Source organism: Ambystoma mexicanum, chromosome 8, assembly GCF_040938575.1.
Source record: "Ambystoma mexicanum isolate Mex_15411 chromosome 8, UKY_AmexF1_1, whole genome shotgun sequence".
NCBI lineage: Eukaryota > Metazoa > Chordata > Amphibia > Caudata > Ambystomatidae > Ambystoma > Ambystoma mexicanum.
In genome coordinates, this window is record NC_090929.1 from 396271730 (window position 1) to 396286843 (window position 15114).

General features: G+C 43.8%; 1 protein-coding gene across 1 annotated transcript in view; it reads right to left on the bottom strand.

Annotated features, from left to right (window-relative positions):
- Positions 1 to 13987, bottom strand: part of LOC138471980 (lysophosphatidic acid receptor 6-like) — a 151705-nt gene extending 137718 nt beyond the window's left edge. The window contains exon 1 of the mRNA XM_069609885.1: positions 13865 to 13987. The gene's annotated coding sequence lies outside the window, so the exon portion shown is untranslated. The remainder of the gene's footprint in view (positions 1 to 13864) is intronic.
- Between the last annotated feature and the right edge of the window lie 1127 nt (positions 13988 to 15114).

The following is a 15114-nucleotide window of genomic DNA, read 5'->3' on the forward strand; positions in this document are numbered from 1 at the left end:
CCCTTTAACAATTTTTTGTGTGCATGAATTGCATAGGTGTGTACTAGTGCAACTTAACCATAACGACCCTTTAACAAGGTTTTTTGTCGGTGATTTATATATATATATATATATTGAAAGTGCACATATGTAAAGGGTATACTATGATTGTATGAAAGATAACATGTTTAAAACCGATAACAAAAAACAAAGAAAGAATAGCACAAATAAATAAACAAATAAAATGTCCTTACACTTTTTGACAAAGGATCAACGTCGATCAAAAGGTTAGAATTAGACAAAACCAAAATAGAAGTAAAAAAGACAGTTTGAAGATACTAAAAAACCAAGGACTATATAAAAATAATTGACAGAAAGTGTAAACAAAGGAGCTAGAAAAATAGTGTCAAATACATTTTTTTTAAAAATAATTATAAAAGAAGGTTTGGAAAATATTTTGATGTCCTGGAATATGAGTGGCGATTGATGGTGCCTACTCAAATATATTGAAACAATATATTTAATTAATTTGGAAGTAAGAGAAACATTTGAGTAAGTATTGACTGTCTGAATTGGCTTGTCATAATGGAAGAAACACCTCTCACACATCTATGCAGTACACTGCCAAGATATACAGCCAAGATTATGCAGTACCATTCCGAATGGCTTAAGGGCACAACCAATAAGACATTTTTGCCCTGTCCTCCATGAGGCTCGTTGTCAAATAAAGTATTATGAAATCTGATTTCATATTTACATGCCACACATAAGGTAAAGAAGCTAGGGAAAGATTGGCAGTACTAGAGCTTTGGAAAATGTATCAGAATGAGAAAGAAGACCCACCCTATAGGGAGTGGATGCTTAGTCGGCATAAAGGGGAAGACGTAATGCCTTCAGTTTCTCTTTCCCCTCCCACGAAACAAGATATTGAAATAAAGAGAAGGAATGTTACCCTCTAAAGGAACTGAAAGCAGCAGCAGGGTTTGTTAATCCATATGAACCCCCCGCCTATACTAGTGAAGAGACAGAGAAAGAGAGCAAAAGTAGAGAACGCAAATATATAAGACATGCAATGAAAGTACACAGCATGTTGAGGAAAAGGATAGACAGAATAAACAGATATAGATAGAAGAAGAGGCAGAGAAACAAAGAAGAATATCAGATATTGCTAAGGGTACAACAATAGTACAGAACAAATGGATGGGAGGACAAATATTGCTCAAAGTAGACAGCAAAGGTATTAGTGGAGTTTGAGAAAGAGAGAAAAGGGAAGAGCAAGACAAGAGAAGGAAGAAGAGAGGCTATATAAATGAAAGAGACAAGGAATGTAAGTGAAGGGAACAACGAAGAAAATATAAGGCAAAAAAGGGAGAAGGAGAAGCTAGAAGAAGAGAAATGAGAAGAAATAGAAGCCCAAAGATTGAAAGTACGTAGTTTACAAAGAAGGCGAGAGGAAGAGAAATTATTGGAAATAAGGAGAAGGGAGGAAGACATTAGCAGAAGTAGGGGATTTAAAGATGACGAGATTAAATATTTATGCCGTAGAAGCATGATACCCATAGAAACGCAAGAGCAAACCAAAGAAGAGAGAGGGTTACAACTGCCCCGTGAAGAGTGGCGAGGACCATTAGATATGCCAAAAAGGAGAGAAGAAGATACAGAGTCCATAGAAACAAGAATGGGGAAACTATATAGACAAATGAGGGATAAAGAAGGGTACAGAACTCAAGAAGGTGAACAACGAGCATCCTTTATGGGGACAGGAGGAAGTTTAGATGACGTCAGAATAAACAATCATAGAACTATATCCTTAAGTGGGTTAGATCTTGAGGACGCGGAAGAGGACAATAGTCATACGAGTTGGGGCATAATGATGTCAGACGAGGAAAGAAAACAAAATAAGAGTATGCAAGAAGAGGGTGCATGTGGATTTTCAAGAGAATCAAGCATAGATAAAGGGGTAAAATGGTTAGATCGAGAGGACTCTATAAGAAAAACACTGGAACCAACACCATATACTGAACAACCACAAGTACGAAAGCATAGAACAGGGGATGAGTCCCGCCTTATGTAAGCAGAATAAGGGCATTGCCATGGAGAAAACAAACAGGCAATGATTATGCTGCCTAGAAGACAAGGAGTGGGGGTGGGGGTAGATATGAGAAAGGATCAGGGTTTTCACAGTTCCCGTTGTTAGAGAAAGGAGTGGGTCGACTACACTATCTACCATGTCCCCAGATGGATAAGGATAATTTAAAATGCACACTGCCGAGTTTGACTTCCTGTGCGGGAAAATTGATTAAGGAATTAGAGAAAAGGACGTCAGGAATGACATTAGCTATAGGCGATAGCAAAATGCCTATTATCAGCTATCCTAGGGGAAAGATCTGATGACATTTGGAAAAGAGCAGGGTATCCAAAAGTAAATGCGCAAAACACAGGACACGATGGGGCGCCATTTAATAACTGTTGATGTGACCTATGGCGAGCACTTAGAGTACAATATCCAGATACATCGAATATTGGGCGATAATGATTAGGAAGATGAGGGCGAATGAAGACCCCATTGCTTTTTTTCCGGCTATGCAGGATAGATGGAGTGTGGAGTCGCACGAACCGTGTCATACAACTGTAGCGTTATTTTACCACACATTATGTCAGGGACTGCCAGAACCAGTACAGAGGCAGTTAAAAAAACAGGTGGGAATGGAAGCAAAGCCATGGCCATAAATACAATTGGCAATTGTGCATTATTGCAGAGTGCTAAAAGAGAAATACAAGAAGAAAACTGAGGGTAGAAAGCAAGAAGAGGTGAAGGTGGTGCAGAGGGAGCAGTGTTGACAACTAATGAGGGAACCATGGTGCAAGTGATGCAGTTCCCACAGCAACATGATATAGTCAATGCCCAGGATCAGAAGGATATCATTATATGCCAAGAGGCAGAGGGAATGGGCCTTGAGAAGGAGGACAAAGTGGGGAGTTCAAAACCCTCAAGGAAGGGCAGGGCACATGTTATAAGCAGCGAGGAGCCAGAAAATAAGACATTGCCCACTAGTCCCATTATTTCTACTGTCCCTATTAAAATCCCAAAAACCCCATTACTTTCTGATATTAAAAAACCCTTTTCTTGAGTAAAGAGTGATGCTGAGGAAGATAATGAAAGTATCACCACATGCTTAGATAAATCCGCTTATTTGGCAAGTAACCTATGGTACCAGCACATAAAAGAGGTGGGAGAAAGAACATCAGAAGAGAGTTGCTATATGTGCTCATTAATACTGTATGCCATGAATGTGGCAAGAACATTTATTGCAAGAGAAATGTCCCCATACGATGCAACATGTCTCTAGGAGAGGCCAATTTGAAGGGAAGTGGGCAACTTTAAGATGGCGATCAAGACAGACTTTTCCATACCAATATACCTACATAAAGACAAAAAGAATGGGGAGTGAATTAGGGTAGACAAACAAAAAATGTATGAATCCATCCCAATTTGGAGGGAAGATACAAGCTGTTGACATGAAAATAAGCAATATCTCAGACATGACTGAAAAATCCAGATGCTGGGAAAGAGCACAGCTGTTATTGTATGGGTGTGAAGCAACCAGAAAGTGATGGGAAGATGGACTAATATCATGCCCTGCACACCTACTGAAGAAAGACTTTTCGCCTCATTACAAGTACTTGGTATGGAAATGATGGTGGCGGTAAACCCGCCGATACAATTTTTTCCATACTGGGTGATCTCGAGTCCTGTCGGCGGAGGTGTCATTACCGCCAGGTCTGACCTGGCGGGTTTAACACCGCCTGCCTGCAGGCGGACGTGGAAACACCGGCACCATCACGAGATGGTGCCGGTGTTTCCATGGTCTCCATTCCCATTGAGTCCTATAGGACTACAGGACTCAATGGGAATGGGGATTTACCGAATTCCGCCTCCGGAATTCCCAGGTCACCGGGGTTGTAATGCTCCGGTAATTCCGGGAATCACAGAGGCGGAATGGTAATACGAGTCCGGCAGTAACCGAGCCGGAAAAACCGGTAGGTTACCGCCAGACTCATAATGAGGCCCTCTGTCCACAGAGTGCAAAAGGTGAATGATGAATGCTTGGAATCATGGGCGAAGCATGCAAAACTATTAACTTGGGTCGATAACAAAGCAGGACCAGTGCAAATATTACAATCAAAAAAATGCCACAACCTGCTTCATAAATGATGGCAAGGTCTATGTTGGAAGGAACAACGGTTGTGGGGAAACAATTGAAGTACCAGGAATGAATGGAGGAACTGCAGTTCTGATGGATTGATATTGGGCCTGCAGATCCAGAACCTACAAGCAGTTGTCTAAAGATTGGGTAGGAGTGTGCTCTTTTGTAAATGTACATGTCCCAGCACTAGTCATTCCCCAAATGGACCTCCACATTGAAGAGGTTCCAGAAATGAATGAATATAACAGAAGGAAGAGATCATTTCATCTTTGCCTCAAGCTGCAGTAAACGGCAACTGGTTACAAATCACCAGATTGGACTTGCTGCAGATGATCAATCCAACAATAAAAGGATTCAATGCAATAAAGGAGGAGTTGAGAGCCATCAGGCCGATGACTCTCCAAAACAGCTATTGTTCTGGATTTGATAACAGCAATGGAAAGAGGTGCGTGTGCCAAGATTGGACAATCTTGTGGCATATATACACCTTCTCATGCTGGAGAAAATCAGACCGTGACAGAGGCAATAACGATGCTGACGACACTGCACATAAAAATGGAGGATGAAGCTGACATACACAGCAGGAGATGATTGGTTTTAATCTTTGTTTGAATGGATTCCATTTTGGTTGGCAAATTCTTTTAAACTACTTGGAGCAATATTACTATTAGTAATGTTTTGATTCTGTCTCATAAGGATCATCATGAGACAATGACAGAATACAGCCAAGAAAGCTGTTGGAATGAGGCTAATAATTGACATTAACAGCCATACTGGAGAACAGATGCAGACAGAAGAAAGTACTCACGAGAATATAAGGAAAAGTTCTCTTGCACATCCAGGAACAAAGTTCTATTATCCCCAGGATTGGAAGAAATATGTGGGATGATGGATATTTTGTGCACCAGCAGGAGATTGTCATCTGACGATCTGGAGTGTGGATGAACATATAAAGAATGCTGGCTACCTGAGGGGGGTTACAAAAATATTGGTCCCAAAGAAAAGAAAATATGACAAGATGATCGAAGAAAATGAAGCAGGAATTGTATAAGAGGAAGCGAGGAGTTTGGTGGAGAATGCAACCAGAGTGGGGAATGTAGAGGAGCAGGTACCTACATTCTCCCTAGTCACCGCCTGCTCACCCCCGTCCTATTGGAATGACAGACGAAGAGCCACAATTGGGAACCTGTGTATAAACACCTGCAATATTCCAATACCTTGCTGAGTATATGAAAGACGATATGCACAACAGTTCAGAACGTACCCACACGTTGAAACAATAGAAGAATGCTACCAAGAAGGATGTCCCTTGGCACGTTGCCGGAATGCAGCAATGGATAAAATGGTGCACGGCATGGATGTACGTTAAACAAAGTCTAATGACAGCAAAATAATGTCCTAAAGAAGATATGTGAACCTATGCTGAAACTATATGAAAATAAGAGAGGCGTGTATTCCATGATGCAGTACTTACGAACACAAAAGAAGAATGAAGTGACTCACTGGTCAATAACTGTAAATAAACTGAAATGCAAGGTAGAAAAAATACATAGAAGCGTGCTTATGAGAGGTATATATTCAACGTTTAAGACGACCAATAGAAGAAGATGGACGACGGCTCACGTCATTGAACCCAGCTAAATCAAAATATGAGCCCAGGATCTTAAATTGAAAAGACTACGAAGAAGCTGTTTTACTTGAAAAAATAGAGGAGTACATTGGCTTTGAACCAAAGAGGCTATTTTGAGAGATGAGGGAAATGCACAAAGGGAGTCTAACAAGCAGACCATGTGCAAGGACATATTTCCCAAAGATTAGGAGGAACAAGAACATTTACTGATGCCAAATATTGGACAATTAAAGTGCATGAAGTTAATATGGGATAGCGTGAACAAGTCTCTAAAGGCCAAGAGGAGCAACTGCACCCAGCATATTTGAATCAAATGGTGTTAAATGCACTGTTGATGTAGAGAATTTCATGGTCTTGTAACACGTGACGAAGAGCTCACAAACAAGGGCTAGTCATTAAGTCTGAAGCTAAGATAATTGTGTACCTACGCTCCCTCAAATGTCCCGAGACAGTGCAGACTGGCAAGGTCAGTCTTCAAACAGAAGACACTGGAATGAGGCCTACCAATGAGAGAGGATAGGCTAATTGGGAAACAAGGAGAACGCCGGCGTATCTCCAACCACCTGGGTTTCCTTTCTATGTACATGCTGCTAGCAAACCAAATGTCCAAGGCTGGATTTGGGTTGCCAACCAATTAGAATAGCCTGCCATGCACTTTTACATACAATGTTGCAAAGTATTATTCCGCTGCCACATTCTCTGCTATGACGAGTGCCTTACACCACTTGTGTAGAAGTAGCTCAAGGTGTGTCTCGTGGACAAGGGACCACCAATGAGGGATTAACGTGCATTTTCTATATGTATAATCGAAAAGACAATGTAATCTTGCATGAATCGAATTGATGAGTGTTTTTTCACCCTGCTTTACGTCTTTGAGATTAAAGCAGTATTTTACCATCTTGAGTCTGGTTATTTGATCTGAGATATTTTATTGGTTTTTCCATCTTGCACACAGATGCTTCAAGGTGCTAGAGCACAATATGGATGCTTGGGCCACTTGCAGGATATTATGGCATTTTCAGTGCTAGGACAGTTTTTCTAAAGTGCAACTAAGGGCTTAGTACATCCATACGACTGAGACAGTACAAAACACCACTCTTAGTATAAGGATGTACCAGTATTTGGTAGCCAAGACAAGGCAGCTATGCTTATTTTAGGATGGAGAGAGGGCTGTAGGAAGGTACAAATACATTTTAGTAATCCAAAGGTTCAACAGAAACACTTACAACCAGAAGTAATATAAAAAATAAAGGTTTATTATAAATACAGTCAGGACAAGTTAAGCCTTGGGGAAGTACTTTGTCACAGAGTGATAAAATCATATAAAAACACAAAACAATGCTTGAAGATACACAGATCAAAGATCACAGATCATATTCTTCAGAATATATGAATGTAATTCTAGCGAAGTCAGACCGTACCAAACCTATTTAGTATGTGACACACCCACCCGGGGGGAGTAAAACGATCTGTTACTTTGGTTCCCAACAATACGTACCACAAGGCAAAGGGATCCCGTCTCTACCAGTTTATATCTACATGGTCTGGGACCCTGAAGTGTCAGGCTGGTCAAGGGCCTTGCAATAGGTAATATTACAGGATACACGGATGCGTGGGCCACGTGCACAATATTTTGGCATTGCAAGCACCCTTCTCCCTCCCTGCGCTGTGCAATCTGAGCAGAGAAAGCATGTTCCGGCCGAACGGGTGGAACATCAGCAAACATGGTGGGCTACTGGTCATTAGCTAGAAAAGCCCAGTGCCGGTCCCTGCATACTAGCAGGGTATTGATTGAGCAAGGAAATTTAGGGAACAGTGGCCAGTGGAGAATATTTCCCAATATTAATGACGTTAGTGAGGGTCCTTGACGTCAGTGAGCAAGGTCTGTAGTGGCATAACAATCTTTGCATATTATAATATACTGTGGGAATAATATTAAAAGTGCACTAACACATAAATAATGGAACGGTTGCAAAGACAGCTCTAACATGTTAACTTCTGGGGGATGGTGCTAATAGGTGAATACGTGCTATGTGCAACAATTTGGAAGAAAAGTATCAACCCTGGGTGGCCTGTCACGCGGTAATACCTCTACTAGTGACTTGGTGTCACCTGGGCTGGGGCTCCAGCTAATTCCTAAGGGCCCACCTGGAGGTGCGCACCCATGGCCAGTGGGGAGGTAACTCAGCGAGTTAAGCATGCGGGTGTAACTAGCCTTTTATCGATTAAATATCACTGCAGGTTTGGGAAACTGCATACTGTGGAAGTAACTCAGGGTGTTATGCACCACTGAGCAACAAGCCGGCTACAGATTAAAATCACTGCAGGGCCAGGAGAGTGCTCCTTTCTTTAGAACATACAATCTACTTTGTGTTATGCTTTAGTTAGCTGGCCATGATCAAGTTATTTGTTATTATTTTGCTATGAGTAGTTTTACGCCTCTCAACAAACAGGCACATTTCTAAAATTGGGCATGCCAAGCACCTGCCAAATCTCGCAGGGTTCACGGGATGCATTTAAGCTCAGTGGTGACCAGTTTGTCTTGGGAGCATGATACCACAGAGCAACATAGGTTCCATGCCAGAAGCAAATCACTAAAGACAATTAATTGCTATCAGTTGGGACATGTGAGATAGTGTATTGATTTCAGCAATGGAAAATCACAGTGCAATGTGACACTGGCCGGTCACTGGCAGGATGTGGTTTCAACCCCTTTGCGCACCTGTTTTTGAGGGTACATAGCAGGTCAAGCAGCATTGACAGGTCTGAGGTTGCATTAGAATGACCACCTTGGCTAGCATGGTTGAGGCATTGTTATGGAAGTTACTGACCTGGCAGTCAGATACCAGTCAGATATCAGAGGGGGCCGTTCTCGCAAGAACAGAAACAGGAGTGATCCATACAATGGTTATGGGAGTGACTTGACCTGGCAGTCGGATACCAGAGGCAGGCCATTCCCGCTGGAACAGCCAGATACCAGGGGCCCGCAAGGCAGGAATTTGTGTTAACATACAGCCAAATGTTTTTCCTCATGGTGATGTTCACAGCTCTAAAACGGGCAGGATGTGTGTAAGCAGACATGTGGATTATAGGTGCATGCATATAAGGAGCACAGGTTTAGGGGCATTGCGGTCAGCGGGGGAGCCACCCCCAAAGTGTGGCAGAGTTATGGGGTGGTCCTAGCCGGGGAGGAGCTTTTGATGCTGATGTTTCAGCCACGAGCGGTGACTAGCCCTAAGGGACAGTCGAGACTCCTCGTCAACTGAATACAGTGGTCCCAGATCTATACCTCCTGGCAGTTGGTAAACAGAGGCGGATGTCCACTACTTTGTAAATTGCAAACCGGAAGTAACAAGTGCCATCTGTGGAAAATAATCTTGTTGGAAGCTCAGGAAACGGTTGGGCTACCTTAGAAGTTGCTAAGGACATTACTTTGCTTACCGTGGTTGAGACCACCCCAATTTGTTTGCTTCAATAAAATGTGATCTTTTTGTTTCCAAAAAATATACAATTGTTTCTGTGGTTATTGTGAATGGAATGGTATCCATTGCATCCATTCCTTGGATCCTGGGAGAGGGGGTGGCCACAGCGGAGGATGCCCCTGCTAAGAGGCTGGACAGCCCTGCAGGGGCATAGAAGGACAGCCTGCATACCAGGCCGCCCCTCTGGCCACACCCCTGCCCACGCGGGTATCCGACACCTCGCCTCTCCCCCTTGGGAGGCAGAAGGGGCGTTCCACGGCCCAGTCGCATACATCCTCGTGCTCCAGGGAGCACTCATAAGGTCGGGGGCTGCTGGGGCTCATTCACTATTTTACAGCCCCTGTCTGAAGTCCCACCTTCCCTCTCCCTGTATTAATGCCCAAAGATACGGGCCAGTTGAGGAAGTAGTTTTGATTGTGAGGATTTAAGGATTACTTCTATTATATAAAATGAATACTTTGATGCTAACATTTCCTTTTCAGTGACATGTGGAGTACTGTAGGATACTATTGCTGATATTCATATGATTGGTAATTGTGTTGCTAACTCTTCTTTTTCTGTCACAGGCGCAGTTACGGGGTGGAGCTTTTGACGCTGCGGTTGGCCATGAGTGGTCCGGAATGGCCGCACTCGAGCCGAATTCGGACGACGGGCACTGACTCCCCCTTAGGGACAGTTGAGACGCCTCATCAACTGAATACAGTAGGGCCGGATCTATACTGCCTGGCAGTTGATAACCAGAGGCAGACGTCCACTACTTTGCAAATTGGACAATATTCTTGTTGCAGGCCTCGAAAACTGTTGGGCTACCTTAGAAGGTGCCAAGGACATTGCTTTGCTTAAGTTGGATGAGACCGCCCCAGTTTGTTTGCTCCCAATATGAGGTGACTTCAACATTCACCTTGACTCATCAATCACGGCATTGACTCTCTTCCGTGACCTCTGCACCTTGGTCTCCCTCTCCATTCTCCATTCTGGTCCTACTCACTCGACTGAACACACTCTTAATGCCTTCATCGACACTGATCTTTGACTCTCCCCCCCCACTAATCGCCCCACTCTCCTGGTCAGACGATTCTCTCCTCCCCTCTCACCTGGGTCCTCTCTGCCTTCTGACCGCACCTCCCCTAGCCCTGCCTACCTCGTTCACAAACATGCATCCGATGAAACAAGTGCCTTTGCATCAATCTTCCTCCACTCTCTATCCCCACTACAGATTGTACCTCAGACTCTGCTCTCAACAACCTCCATCTTGCCATCACTATTACCCTTGACATTCTTGCCCCAGTCATGAGAATTCTCCTGAAACATGCCTCCAAGCGTAATACCTGGTATGACTCCGAACTTGCTGCCCTGAAATGCAAATGCAAAGTTGCGGAACAGAAATGGCAGACCTCAGGCGCACCCTCTGATAAACAGGCCTGTTGCCTGCTCCAAAGGTAATACTGACTCTCCATTCACTCAAAAAAAAGGGCCCATATCCTGGTACGCGTCTCTGGTGCATCCAATAACATGGCTGAACCCTTTGAAATCTGCAAGGAACTAGCCAACCATTCCGCAGTCTACTCCTCACCTCTTCCCTCCAAGGTCCTCTGCAATCCATTGGTCACATACTACACTGCAAAAACTCAGGACATCCTGAGCACCCTTGTGTCCCTCTGTCCCTCTCCTTGCCCAACCCCCTGCATCCTATGGCCTCCCATCCCCCCTCTCCCTTTTTCTCGTCCTTCTCTCCAATCACACCTGATGAGATCACCAGAGTTGTGTACTCCATGAAGGTCTCCTCCAAACAGATCTCCCCCTGTTCCTCCAGAACCATTAAGGGCAATATTGGCTCTCTTGCGCAAGCACTTTCTGGTTTCTGCAATCACTCTTTTGCTACTTAATCTATACCCCCTGCCTCAAGCGCTCCCTTGTGTTGCCCCTCCTGAGAAAACCTTCTGCAGACCCGCCTTGTCCAGCCAACTACTGCCCCATATCTATCACCCCCTTCCTTGGGAAACTCTTTGAGAAGCTAGTCTTCCCCCAACTGACCCAGCATAGTGAACTTGTTGGTTGCCTTCACAACCATCAATCTGGATTCCAAACATCTAGAGGCACGGAAACTGCTCTTCTGAACACCTCTGAGGAACTGCTTGCATCTCTTGACTCCAACTCTCCAGCTGTTCTCATTCTACTTGAACTCTCTTCTGCATTTGATATGGTCAACCTCTCCATCCTCATAAAACGGCTCCATGATGCCCTAGCTATCTCGGAGTGGGCACTGGACTGGTTGACCTCCTTCCTCAATGACCGTCTGTCCCAGGTTATTCTGGGCTCTTTCTCCTCCCCCACCTCTATCTCCACCTCCAGTGCCCCTCAGGGATCCAACCTTTCTCCCTGGCTCTTCAACATCTATCTCGCTCCATTTGCACACCTCATTTCCACCTACTACCCCAACTTCCAGTGTTATGCAGATGACACACAACTCTTCTTCAAACTTCCCTCTGATCCTCTCCTTACTTTCTCCATCATTCCTGAGTGCCTATCTGCAATCCATTCCTGGTGTATTTCCAATGATTTCTGCCTCAACGCCAGCAAGACTGGGATCCTCCCTATTGGGACTCCTGCTCCCTCTTTCTTCCCCTTACTCTGGCCATCTTCTATGGGCTCTATTCCTCGTCCTTCATCTGAATCCAGAAACCTTGGAGTCATCTTCGACTCCTCTCTTTCCTTCCTCCCTCACATCCAGGACCTTGCCAAGAAGGCCCAATTTCAACTCCACCTCCTCAATGGAACTCTTCCTTTCCTCACTTTCGCCCATAAGCTCAATGTCTCTAGAGCTTTGGTTCTTTCTAGGCTAGACTACTGCAATAGCCTTTTCCTTACTGTACCCTCTTCATCTCTACGACCCCTCGAGCTAATCCAGAATAGGGCTGCAAGACTTATCCTTGGCTTCAAGCCCAGGGACCACATCTCTCCAACCCTAAAATCTCCCGGCTGGCTCCCGGTTGCTGCAAGGATCAAATTCAAATCCTTCTGCATCATCCATAAAGCTGTCTCGGGCCAGGGACCATGCTATCTACAACTGTCTCTCACTCTCTCTCCAGATCTTTATGTTCCTAAATTACCAACTCTCTGTGTGTCAAGCACTTCGCTAAACAGCAAACTGGTGGCCGATCTCTTTCCTCTGCAGGCTCCCTCCTATGGAACAGCTTCCCCATTCCTCTTTGTCTTGAGCCGGATCTCCTTAAATTCCAGATGCTCCTCAAGACCTTCCTTTTTACCTCCTTCTTCCACTCTTCCCTCCTCTACTGAAACCTACAGTTGCTGAGATTGATGACCAGGGCCCTTATGTGTACTCCTGTGTCTTGGCCTCCCACACCCAATTGCCTTCAGCCTCTGCCATCTCCCAGCACTTGCCTTCGCACCCACTGGCCTATGCCACCACAGGCCTGCACTTATTTATTGGCAGCTGACCACTCTCAACTAGTCACTTAACAGCTGCTTACTCCTTAACACTTCCCTCCCTCATCCCTTCTTTCTTTCTGCACGTGCACGTTTTGAATGCTCATAAGGCCTAGTAGGTCCGCCTCTATCTTTCATTGTTATATTTGCTTCTCATTCCCATGTTCCCTCCCTGTTGACCTGTGGGCACTGTGTAACACAATTTACTTGATGTATATGCGCCTTACAAATGCACAATAAATAAATAATTAAATGTCATCTTTTTGTTTTTTAAAAATATACACTTGTTTCTGTGGCTATTGTGAGTGGCATTATATCCACTGTATCCTTGCCTTGGATCCTGGGGGAGGAGGTGGCCACAGTGGGGAATGGCCCCGCTACAGTCTGTTGCCCTGTGTCTATGTAGCCCACTCAGGCCTTACAGCTGTGCAGTAGGGTTGGGTGAACCGCAATTAACCCAACAGTGATTTAGACGAATTTTGGCTCAAAATTTGCGTTACAGGTGAATTTTCCTTATTTCATTTAACTTTTTGCCCTGACAAATATGCTAAACAAATGAATTTGCTATTAGAACTAAAGAACTCGTTAAGAAATAAGCACTACATTTAAAAGCATGCATCTTTTTATAAATAATTGCTGCAAAAAAAGATCACAACGAAAGAAACTCTTTATTGATAAAAAATGAAGGAAGACTGGTAAATCGGAGACATGACGCACATGTGAAAAGCTCTTAATGCCTAATGAAAAATCAGTTTGTAGAAATTCATTTGTATTCTTTACAAAACATGTGCTTAGTTATGAAAAAATGGTTGATTATTTATTTTTTATTTCTTTATTTGAACTTTACTCAGTAACAACTAAGTTTTGTCAAAACCTTCCATATCTACAGATGCAATTCTGAATGAGACGGGCACACGCCTCCCCTAAGCGCTGGCCCGTTGATTATTATAAACACATGATTTTGTTATACAAACAAATCGATTCACTAAACGAATGGATTTGCTATTCACATACCAAAATCTGCTGCACAATATTACCTATTTCAACATGTTCAGATTTTCAACTGTATTTGCAAAACGTAATTTGCGGGAATAAGAAAAATATCTTCCCTCACTCACCCTTGTTTGCAGTGCTCTCTGCCTGTACCTTCTTCCAAGGATGCTTATAATGGGTTGTGCTCCTTGTGCCACTGATGGGCTCTCCCACCTGTTCAGAGTGACTTCTTCTCTGTCACATCTCAAGTAAGCGGATCGTTGCAGGCGGCCTCTTGAACGATCACATTTATAACCAAAACCAGAAGAAAAACACCCCTTCTTTCAAAATGAGTTAGATTCCTTTTTACGTCCGTCTGTGATGAAATGACTTCTGCTCTGCAAGAGAACATGGGTGATTGTGTAATCCGCTTACTCAGCCCTCCAGTGCTACAAGCCCACAGTGTTACTAATCATAAAGGTAAAACAGGAACAGGCAAGGGATATACCTCCTTCGTCTTTTGTGGCAACGTGGGTTGAGAGAAGGCGATACTCTAAGAAGGGTGTGAATGTGCGACACTACCAACCCAAACAGCAATAGTACGCAAGTTCCAAAATAAAATAACGACTAGCCAGGTCTCCATACAAATATACATAATTTAATTAGACAAAGGAATTATGCAAATAACTATTAAAAACACTATAAAAACCCACACCTGTAAGAGAAGACAGAAAATGCAGAACAAATATGAATAACATTCTGGATACTTTAGCAGGAAGGAAAAAGGCAAGAATAGCGTTAATGTCACTCAAAAGAGAGGATATGCTCATTTGGAACAAGATGCAACAAGTGCCTTTAAAGTCTCTATGGCCCCAAAAATGGACTAAGGGGAGAGAGACTCCCAATAGTATGTGATTGCAGTTCTTAGGTGGTTCGACAGGGTCAAGACAGGCGTAGATGCTGGTCTGGGTTGGCATGCTCCGAGTCACAGTGCAGATCATAGACAGCATCAACCAATGCATGGCAATGGATAACTTGGAGCAGTTCCACGATCAAGTGTGGTTCAAAAGGATGAGTAGGACTGGCTCGTGGATGAGTGGTGCAATGATCCAGCAGTCCAGCTGCAATACGAAGTCCTAACTGTTTGATGCTTGTTTCCAAGGTGCAGAGGTTTGAATTTGTCTACACAGTGCGCTTGTGCGTGAACCAGACATGTGATAAGGCTCTGCTGGGGCGAGGCAACTTCTTGCTGGTTTGATGATGCAACAGTGATTCAAAGTTTGAAGGTGAGTGCCAAAGGCAGCACCGCAGGTAAGAGTATTTCAAAAGTGGCATACATGGTTCGAATGCAGTTCGAACTGGTTTGAGCAATGAATACAGGAGACCTGGCTGCTTT